Genomic DNA, 13,607 nt, shown 5'->3' on the forward strand with positions numbered 1-13,607 from the left:
ACCGGTTGCCTAACTTTCTTATATTAACCCAGCAAAAAATGAAGTACTATTTCAGCAGGATTGTAAGGGAGAAAGGCAGTACCAACTGCTTACAAAACAAGCGAATCAGCTCTGATTTTTGTGGGCGATGTCCCGATTTAGAGCAGCTTCTACAAAGCGCTGATATAATTGTTCATTTTAATAGAAATATTGCTCAGAAGTTATATATAATCTTGAGTATATCATTGTTGGTGTGAAAGAAAACAGCACTACCTTTCATGCATCTATACTGCATGAATTGGTTGCATTAACGTAAATGAATGATCATAAACTAGTTTGATTACTCGTTTAAGTTATTGCCACCGATTCATGAAGTGTGGATGCACTGTCTAGTTTATTGTATACCAAAAAGCGCAACTAAACTCTTAATGCTGAAGTATTTTTTGTTGGGCAATTGCCCTCAAACAATTACTTATTACTTTTTTTTATCCAATGTTGTCTTGGTTTCTAAAGGTCTCTCCACGCTTTTGCAATAGTAGAGCGAGAGAGAATGAGTGAGAGAAAAAAATATACTAAAATCTAATATAGAAAGGATGGTTCCTTGTTGGTTTAAATGTTAGGTAACTAAGCTTAGTTTCATTATTTAATTTTCTATAGAGGTGATGATTGTGACGTCACAAAATCTTGAGAGTAAAATTCATATATTGTCCTAGCTTTCTAAGAAGCAAGCTCGGATATAATGTAATGTCCCGCATTGAGTCGGAGAGAGTGAGTGAGAGAAAAAAATATCCTAAACATTCACTGCAATGTGGAACGCCGTTCGGACTCGGCTATAAAAAGGAGGTCCCTTGTCATTGAGCTTAACATGGAATCGGGCAGCACTCAGTGATAAGAGAGAAGTTCACCAATGTGGTATCACAATGGACTGAATAGTCTAAGTGAGCCCGATACATCGGGCTGCCACCAAACCTAACCTAATATAGAAAGGATGGCTCCGTGTTGGTTTAAATGTTAGGTAACTAAGCTTAGTTGCATCATTTAATTTTCAATAGAGGTGGTGATTGTGACGTCACAAAACTCATACATTGTCCTAGCTTTCTAAGAAGCAAGATCGGATATATGTAATGTCCTGCATTTAGTCGGCTGAACAAGTTCTGAAAGTACCAATGGATAATCGTAAATCTGTGTGTTTTAACCTGATCAAGTGCTCTCATGCGAGTCTCCGTTGCTGTTGCATATATAATCGATGCATAGTGGGCATCATAAATGAATTTAATATTTCTAGAAGTGCTCGGGAATCGAATTCGAGCTTTGAACAACAACTTGGCATCTTAAAGATATTTATCTTCGAATTTTTTCTCGAGAGAACGGCTGATGTGTTTTCGCATTGGAATATATAAAATGTATGCAATTGCAATACATATATAGCATTTATTTTTTCTTTTAACCAAAAAAAATCTACATTATGGTGTACCACATTACCTGCACATTTTATGAATTCGTGCTTATTTTTCGCTCATAGTTGCTTGGATGGCTATCACTAGTAAGTCGGTATCGAAAAACAAATGGGTATACCACATTTGCTGCACTCACCCTACTTTAGTTCGTCCATACGTAATTGTAAAATTTTAATAAACAATATTTAGAATTCTTAGCTAAATTACTTAGCATATCGAATCATATGTTATCTGAATTCAAGTTATATTAAAGAACTCAATATTGTAGATTCCATCGCTATTATTAGTTATCTCCATATATTTTATAAAAGAAAAACATTGTCAATTGAAAAATGCAGTGTCGTAGATCGTAACACGATTAAATAATGGACAAACACTTGGAAGTTGGAATCACAGTTAATCTTATCAAATTAATAACACTGTATACTAGCCAAATTATATATTTTTATCAAAACAAATGTTTTTTATATAACGTGGAGTAGTCATTTATTTTTTTATATATGTACACAAGAGAAGATAGTTTTAGATTCCAATAATAACTTAAAATGAAAAATGTGATTGTTTCAATTAATTTTTGATTTAATTTTTTTTTTACTTGAACTAAACTTTGTTCAGTGTTAGAATAAATAATTTTTACTTTGCAATTGCGATTATATATAATATTTAACGGTCTTGATCTGATGCTTAATATGATTAAAATGTTTTTAAAAAATATGTCTATGTGCTTTAAACTAGTAATGACATCTATATGATAGTTGTGTTATTGAGAGTTCAATTTATTTATAAGCGATCAATAGAATTGCGTCTGAGTTCAGTTAAGAAAATCACAACACGCACCTTCTAAATTTAAATGTTATTTTTGTATGGGGAGCATGAACATTTTGCGTAAACATCTTGTTGTCGAATTCTGGTACAAAATGTCCCAGAAAATAGCATGGTTACGACAAACATGTTACATATTCACCATCCAAAAATAACATTTTGCTCTAGGAGGTGATCATATTCCTTCTCTGGGTGTAGCGGCCAATGCTGGCTCAAAACTCCCAAAGTGAATAAAATATTTTCTATGGCAAAAGTCAAAATACATCCCGTGAATGGATCCAACATTTATATTGGAAAAGGAGTTCAAGCTGAAGTCTAACATAAGTATCAAAAAGTCCACGATCTTAACCCAATGAAAACAAGTTATACTCGGAATAGCAATGAAGTGGTTGTGCTTCTACGTACCCGGAGAATTTCCGAAAAATTCCGAGAAACATTTCTCAATTGAGCAACTACTACGAAAGATAATTTGTGTCATTCGAAGTTGACTTCAAGCCATTCGCTGCACGCACAGAAAAACCATGTTTGGACATGGTTGCCGCATCCATTTAATGCTTATCTAGAGCATGTATGGTGGCAATAAGCATTTGAATGATTCTGAAATACCGCAAACATGTTCTATCATTTAAATGATAGAATTTGAGACCATTAAATGGTCGGGAAAATCATGTTCCTAACCATTCAATTTTTTTACTTTTTTACAGGGAAAAAAGAATTTTTATAGGTTAAGTATAGACATGTCTAGAACCATTACATGGCCATAAAGACCATTTACATTTTATTCGTGGCCATTTAATTTTTTAACTTTTTTGCAGCGAAAAGAATTTTATAAAAACATTGAGCAGGTACACACGATTTTCATTTTGCGCGTCAGTCGTGTGTTGATTGTTTCTTGGAATGGACCGAGAATACGGATTTACTGTGTTTTGTGTTAATTTATTTATTCAGAAGTGGCACGTGGTTTTATGTGAACACAAAAAAGGAAAGTGTAATTGAAAAAATATACCGGTTTTTTGTTCTGCATTTTGCTATATGGATCATTTATTTTTATTAGCAGTTACATGATGTCTGCGTAAATATGGAATAATTACTTACTGTTGAAATTAAAATAAAATAGAGTGTGTAAAAATATATGTTGTTTGTTTGAACGGCATTATAAATACAAATAAACAATGAATTAGTTTATAAATAAATAAAAACAAACAAATAAAGTTAATTTTGTGTTTTCTTTTCTCAAGTGGCGTCCTTTTTTCGACGATGAAAAGAGTTTTTTTCATAAAGATCAAAACATTTTAGGTTGTGACCATGTTCTTTTAACTAGGAGAAAAACATTTTTAATAAATACCATAACATTTTAAATCGTGACCATTTTCTTTTCATTCAAACAAAATTCTTTTTATCAATAGAATAACATTTTAGATGAGGACAATTATAGTTTTTTTAGAACCATGTTCACTGAGCCAACATGGTTGCAGGTTAAAATGTTACATGGTCGCCGCAAAAATAGCTGCTATCATATTATTTTGCTCTTCGAATATGATTTTGACAATCATGTTTCTTCTCTGCGTGTGACCTCGTAATCATTGTCATTGTCCCTGGCGACAACAATGCACTGACAACAATCTTGCCGGTTCCAAAGATTTTGTCTTTACACTAAAGATTTTGGTACTGATTTCGAGCCAAAGAAGCGGAGAATTGAAGTAAGGATACTTTTAGGACACAACTCTCCTCTAAATTTGAGTTTACCGTACTTGATACTACGAAACAAATTTGAATTTATTCTTTTTTCATGTGCTATCTAGTCCTTAAATTTCCAAATTCAGAAATTAACCTATGCCACAAGTAAAAAGTTCTTTAAAAAAAATTATTGAGAAATATTTGTTATTTTTGCGTTGTAGTCAAGATACAAAAAGTCTAAAACAGCATGACCTTAGTCAAACAATTCTTTTCTTCTTGGGGAACATGGAACATTTAGGTTCACATAGGATCCAGTGATTTTTTACATCCCAAATATAATGATATTGAAAATTTTATCGACTATGGTTCCTTGACTTCCTTACAGCAAACGAGAAAAAATAATAAATTATTTCCTGGCAAAAGTAATGAGTAATTTTTAAATAAAACTATTTTATGATTTTTGAAAAAATTGTCGAGTAAAACATCGTACAAAATTCCAGTGTTGTATGGAAATTGTTCTCTCAGCTTTGGTGAATGTAAGCAAATCCGTCGTGAGGTCAAAGATTTCATGTCTTTAAAATGCGAATGCATAGAAGACACATTTCTCTAATATAAAGTTTTTTTCCTTGTCCCAAAGCCGATAAACTTTTCAATGAAATCGTATTGTCCTTATAATTAAGTGATTTCACTTAAAAATGGGTATCATAACATGAAAGAAAAAATGTTTTGGGCTAAGGTCAACTAGACTTTAATAATTCAGAAAAATTCTTAAAATTTAATGAAATTGTCTTTAAATTTGTTGTCTTTTTGCATCTTGACTACAAAGCAAAAGAGCATTCAAATATAGGACATGTTTTCCAACACTTTATTTTAAAGACATTTTTACTTGAAACATAGCATAATTTCTATATAATAAGTCGAGTCTTAATTTGGAAAATAAAGTTGTCGTTAACTCGTTTTTAAAGGACTTTTTTAGCATATGAAGAAAAAAAGTTGGAAAAGCGAAAAAATTGCTTCCTAGAAGCAAGTACACAAAACCCAAATTTAAAAGAGAATTGTGTCTTAAAAGTATCCATACTTGTATTCTCCACTTCTTTGGCTCGGAATCAATACCAAAATTTTTAAAGTAAAGATAAAATCTTTGGAACCGGGCATGCATGTGAATGTGACAAATAATTGCAAGCTGGATATGAATGAGTTTCTGTCCAACATTACTGCATAATTCCAACTCTAGGTTTTGGCATCCACCCATATAACGTTCTTCGTGGGTTATGTTTCTGTTTGAGTATCATACAATATATATATGTATAGAGGCGCCTTACTTACTCTATATGTCACCACTGAATACGTTATAAGCTGTGAGATCCAGGAAATCTAATTTTTTTACTTTTCAACATTGCATTGACATTGGAAATATTACCGACAATATTTTTACTACTTTTATATTCTCTTTTCTGATGCTCATTACATTTGAGATGTTGTTTTTGTTCTTATTGCTGGCTGTTAATTATAGCAATTTACATTTCACAATAATTATGCATTCACTCATAAAACATACGACATATAAAGACGACGGTAGTGCAGATAGGCGGCATATGATTGGACATAATGCAAACATTTCCATTTTAATTTTTAAATCCGGTACACACATTGGTATTGGGCGATGGAACACAGTTGGATTTAATTAATCCATAATGAAATTCAAATATTTTTATATCATTCTGATTGTATTTAATGATATTTGACAGACTTTGATAAACACATAAAAAATAATAAAAATTTACAATTTTAATTCCATAGATATTCGAAATTAATAACAAATTTAAATTTATGTATGAGCAATGCCAGCAGATCTTATAAGGAATTAATTAAAGTAAACCGTTAAACATAATAACTTCACATACAAATATTTTGTATCGTTGTTTCTATTTTTCAAATTTTTGCACAATTTTCAATAAAATTTCGAGAACGAAATAGAAAATTATAAAGATTTTTAATTAATGTAACACTGTGAACTGGCTAGTTAGAGTACTAAATGGATTTTGGCAATACAGAAATTGATGAAGCCAAGTACAAAATAAACAAAAAATTAAAAAAAAAAAAAAAACATAATAATCGAGTAATACTTTTTCCAAATACTTTTCATTGTATTGATCATTGAGACATGTTATCAGTTTTACTCAGAGCCGTCTGATTTCTGGTTGTGTCAATACTGAGCTGTCTCTACATAGTATACTATGAATGTACCAAAGAACAATTTAATTTATTTGTATTATCATTATCGGTGGTGTATTCTTTTATAATCTGAACTGTGGTGTCTTAGAGCTATTTTCTTTTTATTTTAATTCCTATATTGAATTTTATTATCTGCCAAAACCCGAAATTGTCCAATGTAAACCAGCAGCTTATGGAAAATAACAGTGACCTTAATTCCGTCATCAATTAGTCATAGAGAATAGAATAATTTATATTTTCACTTCAAAAAATTAAGTTTTTACTAAGATTGCTTCAATTACGAAAATGATAAAATAATCACAGGGAATAATTAAAAAATTATAATTTTAAATAATTTTTAAATAATTTATATGGATCAATTAATCTTTTAATACAATATTTGTTTGAATTCAATTAAGATTTTAATTGCAAAATTGTTGGCGATATTTTTTCTAACTAGTTTTTTAGTCCCTAATTTTCATTCCTATACCTTTTCTAAATTTTGATTGTCTGGATTAAAATTTTTGTGACATTAACAAAGTTTATTTTTTTAACACATAACAAATCGAAGGATTTTTCAACATATTCAATTTTCTTCTTTCCTAGCACGTTTGTTTCCAGTTCCAGCAAAAACATGGAAAATTAAAGCAATATCAGATACTACGGAGTACTGTTGACATTGGTAAGGGGTTAAGGGGTAAATCCAAATGGACTGGAGATAAGGGCTGTGAATGGGATGGAGGGAAGGCAGCCATATCTCGTGATATATCATGAGATACGTAAGTGAAGATCCAGAAACAACACTTAAAAAACTATGAACCAACAAATAAAACAATTTTCGTTAATTTTTGAAAATGAAGGATTATTTTAGAAAATTTTAAGCTAAATTGTATTATAAACGTCTATATCATACCGATATCACAAAAATAAGTAAATGGTTTTCGCGCAATTTAAGAAAAATTTATTAGACCTATTTTTAAAAAATACAGAATTCAAGATGGGCGCAAAATTATTAACTAGTTTCTAGTTCATTTAATGCCCAAACCCGCCTTTAGGCGGTCTTCGATAAACGAAAAGCTTTTAGTAAAACACACCAAAAGAAAACAAAAACATGTAAAACAAACCAAACCAAACTTAGTCACAACCCTACAAGAGACATTGCAGCATATACTGGATTTTACCGTATTGAGTTTCCTTGTTTCGTATTCTTGCTCTTCTCAGAAAAAAATGGGGCATTAGAGGGTTAACTAACATACGCTAAGTCTAAAAAGTGAATTTTACAGGAACCAAGTTCAAAGTTTTTTTTTTTTGAAATTTCTCAAAACCCGTATATGATTGAAATTTCCTTATTTTCGGTCTTAAAATCGTATTTTTTATATTTTTTTTAGTATTTACGAACTCAAAATAGTGATAATAAAACATGGCTAAAAATGACCAATTTAGACCGAACAAAGCTTTTTACCCTTTTTGTATGGGACATTTTTTAAAACTTTAGTCACAGGCTAAGTACAATATTAACCATAACTTTTGATAGAAATGTCCAATAAATTCGAACTTTCGACAGGATGCAATTCACATCAATCCGAATAAAAAACAGCGAACTCACATGAACATCAAAACATGCTAAGTCGACTTAGCGTACTCTGGAGTGAGGGCATCGATATCATCTTAACCTAACATTTAATTAAAATTAATTATATGTCGGTTAAGATCAAATTTTGTACGAAAGAGTACAAATACTTTTTAAACTCTCAAACCTAAGGTTAGCTAAGATGTAGTCACAGCCTATTATTTTATAAGCTAATCAGTCCGTAGTGATACCACATATGTGAACTTCTCTCTAATCAATGAGTGCTGCCAGATTCTATATTTATCTGAATAGCAAGGGGCTGCTCTTTGTAGCCGATTCCGAAAGTAGTTTCAATGACGGTGAAATCACTTACTCGTAGAGAAGCTTTGAAAACTGAGAGGGGATAATCCATCACTGAAAAACCTTTTGGTGTTCTGTCGACACTGGGATTGAACCCACGACCCTTCGTATGCAACGCGAGCATTGCAGGTTTGGGTGGATGCCTAAACCTACACACTAAAATAGTTTACTTGGATTCAAAGATTTTGACCTTCCTTTAAGGATTTTGGCATTGATTCCGAGCCAAAGATGCTGCTTCTTTAAAATAAAGAAATTTTTTAGCGACCTATCTGGTTTTAAATCTAGGACCAATAAAATTAAAATTAGGATACAGATCTCATTTATCAAATTTTCATTCTCTTTTTGTGGTTTTTTAATAAAGGTACTCACGTACAGTTTAAAAATCCAAATTTTAACGGAGACTTCAAAGTAAAAAATGTTTTCTCAATTCCAAACAAAACTTTAAACAAAAGACTCTAAATCTTCAAAGTAAATCTTAGTTTCAATATTTAAGTTAATTTAAGCGCATTTTCTTTAAATCAAAAATGTGATTCTTTACTTTAGGGAAAATTAGCCTTAGTTCAAAGACATACGACTTAAACGGAGGGACGCACATTTATAAAATTCGTGTCCTAAATTTAATGAAAAAAAATTTTTGAAGCAAAGATTATAAACTTTATTTCAATTAAAATTGCATTACTTTAAAGAAATTTGTCCTTATTATTTTGTAAATTTCGCATCCTAAAATTTAGGTTGCTTAATCTTTAATATCACGTAAATATTTTTTTCAGCGTAGTGTTGTTTTGGAATTATGCAGAAATAAAAATGAAGCCCAGAGCGTCAGATGGGCGCATAGTTTCGAAAATTCATAACCTGCTTCCAATTATTTTTCACATTGGTATAGTCAATCCTGAATTTTGAGATCAAGTAAAAACATTGTCAAAAAGATAAATATTAAATTAAAGTAAACTGCTATAAATTAATTCAAATTTCAAATATAGTATATTGACTCAAAAACGTAATATATTTATTAATAAAAACCACTGTTTTTCTATATTAACATTCTAAAATGTTGATCTTAAGAATGTTGCAAAAATTGGAACTTGTAAAATCCGCTTTATTGTATAGTTGATGGCAATATAATGGAAAAGTGCTAGGAAAGTGAAATACAACCAGACATTTGCCGCTCACACGTAATAGAAATAAAAAATCAACAGATAATAGACCGATTTAAATAAATATTGTTTATGTATAAAAAAAAATATTATATGTGTATATGTATACAATACTTGGATAGAGAAAGAGCTCTTTCTTCTTATCAATAGTATTTAATTGCTATCATTGTTACTCTTTTGTGTTTCCTCTTGTAATAGACAAGTGTAAATGTGGTAGTTACTAGTAGTAGGAGAGTCATCAATGAATATGAGGAAATTAAAATAATAACCTCTTTTAAAATAAATAAAGAGAAAGTGGGTAATGGAATGAGTAATCTTCCATAAGCTGAATTTAGGTTCGAGGTTGAAATTGCAACAATTCCTCCAGTATTGGGAGAGCATGCCCTAGAGGTGTGCACGTGACACGAAATTGGCGTGAATCACGAATCACGTGAGAGAGCGTGATCACGCAAAAAATTTTTTTCGTGAATGTGCGTGAGTAACGAATTTCGGAAAAATACGCTCACGAAGAAAATCCCGCCCACGGACATAAAACGCTTACGAAATGAAATCATTTATAATTTTAGTGACACCTGGGATCAGGGCTGCCAATAAAATTTTAAGAAAAATCGTCAGTTTTTTCCCGAAAAAATCGTCATAATCGGCACTTGCTTTTTAAAAAATCGTCAAAAATCGGGAATTTAAATAATATTAAAATAAAACATATGTTTTGGTTAACAGCGGAGGTATTCATTTCATATAAAGACACACAATTCTACTATATTTAGTAAATTTTTGTATTACGCATTCTGAGTAAGTCATAACCGAAAAGTACGCGAACTCCATCCACTAACTATTTGCATATTCTAAATTTCAGCTTCTAAACATTAAAAATCATAAATACATCCAGATTTTATATCCTATCCCACATAGTGGTTAGGGTATAATAACTTTGATCTGTAAAAAATGTGCCTACCAGAAATATTGATTATAGACTTCATAAAACATACTGATCGACTCGGAATCACCTCCTGAGTCGATCTATTCGTATTCGTCCCTTCATCGGTCGGTCTTTCTATGTATTCTTCGCAGGATTCCGGTCGCAATTATTTTGATGAAACTTGGTTCAGTGTTTTTTTGGCACAATGACGAACGCTTTTGAATATGAAAAAAATAGGATCAAATTTAGATATAGCCCCACACACATATATCGCCCAATTTCAACAAATGGGGTCGTATTGAGCCTATTTAATAACCGGTCGTCTTCAAATTTAATACAAGATAATTAAGCATCCTTAAAGTAAGCAAAATTTAATCGAAATCGGTTCAGATTTCGAAATCGCTCGATTTTCCCAAATTTTTGAACGGAGTAAATATCGTCATTTTCGAGGCAAAAATCGGAAACTGCTATTTTTTGAGCCAAAAATCGTCAAAATGACGATAAATTGGCAAAATTGGCAGGCCTGCCTGGGATGTTAAGAGTTTAATAACGCTCTCGATTTTAATCATGCTCATGTTTTCAAACATGGTAATAGTTCTGAGCTTCACACCTCTACTCTCAACAGTTTAATAACAGTTGGCCGAGTCTACATAACATTGGTTGTGTGCAGTTATTACCGTTATGATTTCAATGCATTTAAAAATGGTGGAATTATGATATAATTTAGCCAAAATTATTTTCACCATACCCGAGAATGGAAGTTGATTATATTTACTATAATTGTTAGACAAGGTAAAATTATTGAGAAACTTCAGATAAGAGGAGATTAATGATAGAATTCGAAATTCAAAGTATGTTTGTTTGTTTGTAGGCGAAACATTTTTGCCGCAACGGCAAATACAATAAGCTTGACGGCGAATAATTCCCTTTTTCACGTTTCCTAGCGTTTTTGTTGTCAATACAGCATGCTTTGACAATATTCAACAATGAAGTTGAATAAAAACATACAATGGCTTGTTATTTGTTGAGTTATTTCAAGAAAAAATAATCTACACGTGTCCAGGCAACAGCAATTCCTAGTGGTGAGTTAAAAAAATTGATAAGCGATGGCAACATTATACCAGTTTTCGCCAAAGAGTTAGAATAAGTTTTAATTTAGCGACACGCCGCTAGCTGTCACGGTATTCTGTCGCGGATTTTGGGCTTCCCATAAGAAATACACGTAAATAAGTGTTCGCCTATCGCTATGGTTATATTTACACACTAAGCTCGGAAACGGCTGAACCGATTTACTTGAAATTTTCAGAGAACGTAGAGGGTGCTCTTGTGGTGAAAATAGGGTACCCCATTTTTTGGATCAGCTCGAGGAAGGCGACCTTCCCATTGCGCGACTATTTGAAATTTGGTCAAAGTTCTCCGATTTGCTTGAAATTTTCAGGGAAGATTAGGGGTGGCCTCTAGGCAAAGATCCGCTACTTTATGTTTTGATATTTGGTCAAGGAGGGGAACTGCCCTTCGTCCGACTTATTTTATAAGTGCAGTGAAAAAAACTAAACTTCTCAGATTTACTTGAAATTTACAGAGGACGTGGGAGAGGTTATGGAATTAATATGGGGTACATTATATTCTGATTTTTGGACGTGGAAGGGAGCCTGCCCTTGCCCGACTTTTGTGAAATCTCTCTTACAAATAAGTGTCAATTCTGCTGAACGACTAAAAATGCTATGGGTAATACCAATTAAAGAAAAATAAACCACAGATGAAAGAAAAATGTTGTGTTCACCGGGAACCATATATCGTACGTGGGCTTTATTTTCTTCCTTAACCTAAAAAAAAATCCGTCATCATTGCATTCATGTGAATTTTGCTACAAATCCTTTGGATTTTTTTATTATCTTATCCTTCGAAATATTCTGTGAAGGATATGGTTCTTCTCTAAAAATGAGATGCAGCGAAGCGGGGCGGATTCGGCTAGTACTAAATAAAAATGCCTCCTGAATGGGGTTCAGTGGTTTGTATTTTTTTGTTAATCAAAAAAACTTATCACGAACAGACTTTAATAGCTATCATGACCTCTGAATCAATTTCTTTTCATATTGTTATTTTGTAGAAATTTGTAGACTGTTGCACTTAATTAAACAAAATTCTATATAAGCGAAATAAATTATCAACGAAGAAGAATACAAGTAATGTCAATGAATTTCAGAAAATGTTATTGAATTCATTTGTATTTATAAAAAAAAGCATGTCTGGTCCCAAAAATGTTGTCTTTACACTAATGGTTTTGGTATTTTTTCTGAGAATAATAAGGGGAGAACTGAAATATGAACACGTTTCAGACACAATTCCCTTTTAAATTAAAGTTTTGCTTACTTGATTCTAGGAAACAAAATTTTAATTTTTTAAGTTTTTTCTCCATGTGCTATCAAAGTCCATTAAAAAAGTGTTAACTATAACATAATTTTCTAACTTCAGACTTGACTATGTTTCAAGTAAAAACATCTTTAAAATAAAGAGTTAAAACCATCTCCTACACTGAAAAAAATATTGACCTAATATGGAGGATTATGCAACTTAAATTTTAGGACTCTCGATTTACGCAGTGTTAAGAATAAAATAATAACATTTTAATTAAAAGAAAGTTTATAATATTTGCTTCAAAATTTTTTTTCCTTAAATTTAGAACACAAATTTTTAAATTTGTGCGAAAATTTTCTTTAAAGTAAATAAAAACATTTTTAATTTAAAGAAATCGTCTTTAACTCAACTGACATATTGAATATTTAAATTTAATTTAAAAACGCTTATGTGGCAGTCCGATGTATCAGGCTCACTTAGACTATGCAGTCCATTGTGATACCACAGTGGTGAACTTCTCTCTTATCACTGAGTGCTGCCCGATTCCATGTTAAGCTCAATGAAAAGGGACCTCCTTTTTATAGCCGAGTCCGAACGGCGTTCCACATTGCAGTGAAACCACTTAGAGAAGCTTTGAAACCCTCAGAAATGTCACCAGCATTACTGAGGTGGGATAATCCACCGCTGAAAAACTTTTTGGTGTTCGGTCGTAGCAGGAATCGAACCCTCGACCTTGTGTATGCAAGGCGGGCATGTTAACCATTGCACCACGGTGGCTAACGATATGGTCACACTGAGCAAATATTTGACAGAAATCAAAACAACATTCGTCGTCACAGTCAAACCAGCAAACATTTTTAGCTCATATTGGATGCAATACATCACAATAGGAGTATTTTCCAAAAACGGTATTCAGATATTTAGAAAGTGCTCCAGGAAAAAAGTTTGACACTCATTTCGGGCAAATATTTGCCTAGTGTGACCATACCCTAAGACTCATTTTAAAGATTTGCATGAGTGAAAGATTGGAAACATATTCACTAGAGTCCTCTGTTGTCCATATTCTACATCTGAAGTGAGCCATATTGAACCATTTT

General features: G+C 31.9%; 1 protein-coding gene and 1 long non-coding RNA gene across 2 annotated transcripts in view; one reads left to right on the plus strand and one right to left on the minus strand.

Moving 5' to 3' along the window:
* Window positions 1-5,755, minus strand: part of fusl (transmembrane protein fuseless) — a 59,995-nt gene extending 54,240 nt beyond the window's left edge. The window contains exon 1 of the mRNA XM_075297645.1: window positions 5,262-5,755. The gene's annotated coding sequence lies outside the window, so the exon portion shown is untranslated. The remainder of the gene's footprint in view (window positions 1-5,261) is intronic.
* Window positions 5,756-6,109: 354 nt separating this feature from the next.
* On the plus strand, window positions 6,110-7,109 carry LOC142227221 (uncharacterized). Its single transcript, XR_012719804.1, has 2 exons — window positions 6,110-6,178; window positions 6,756-7,109. It is a non-coding gene; the product is annotated as an uncharacterized LOC142227221 (long non-coding RNA).
* The last annotated feature ends 6,498 nt before the right edge of the window (window positions 7,110-13,607 follow it).

The sequence above is a fragment of the Haematobia irritans genome, chromosome 2 (genome assembly GCF_050003625.1).
Source record: "Haematobia irritans isolate KBUSLIRL chromosome 2, ASM5000362v1, whole genome shotgun sequence".
NCBI classification, from domain to species: Eukaryota; Metazoa; Arthropoda; class Insecta; order Diptera; family Muscidae; genus Haematobia; species Haematobia irritans.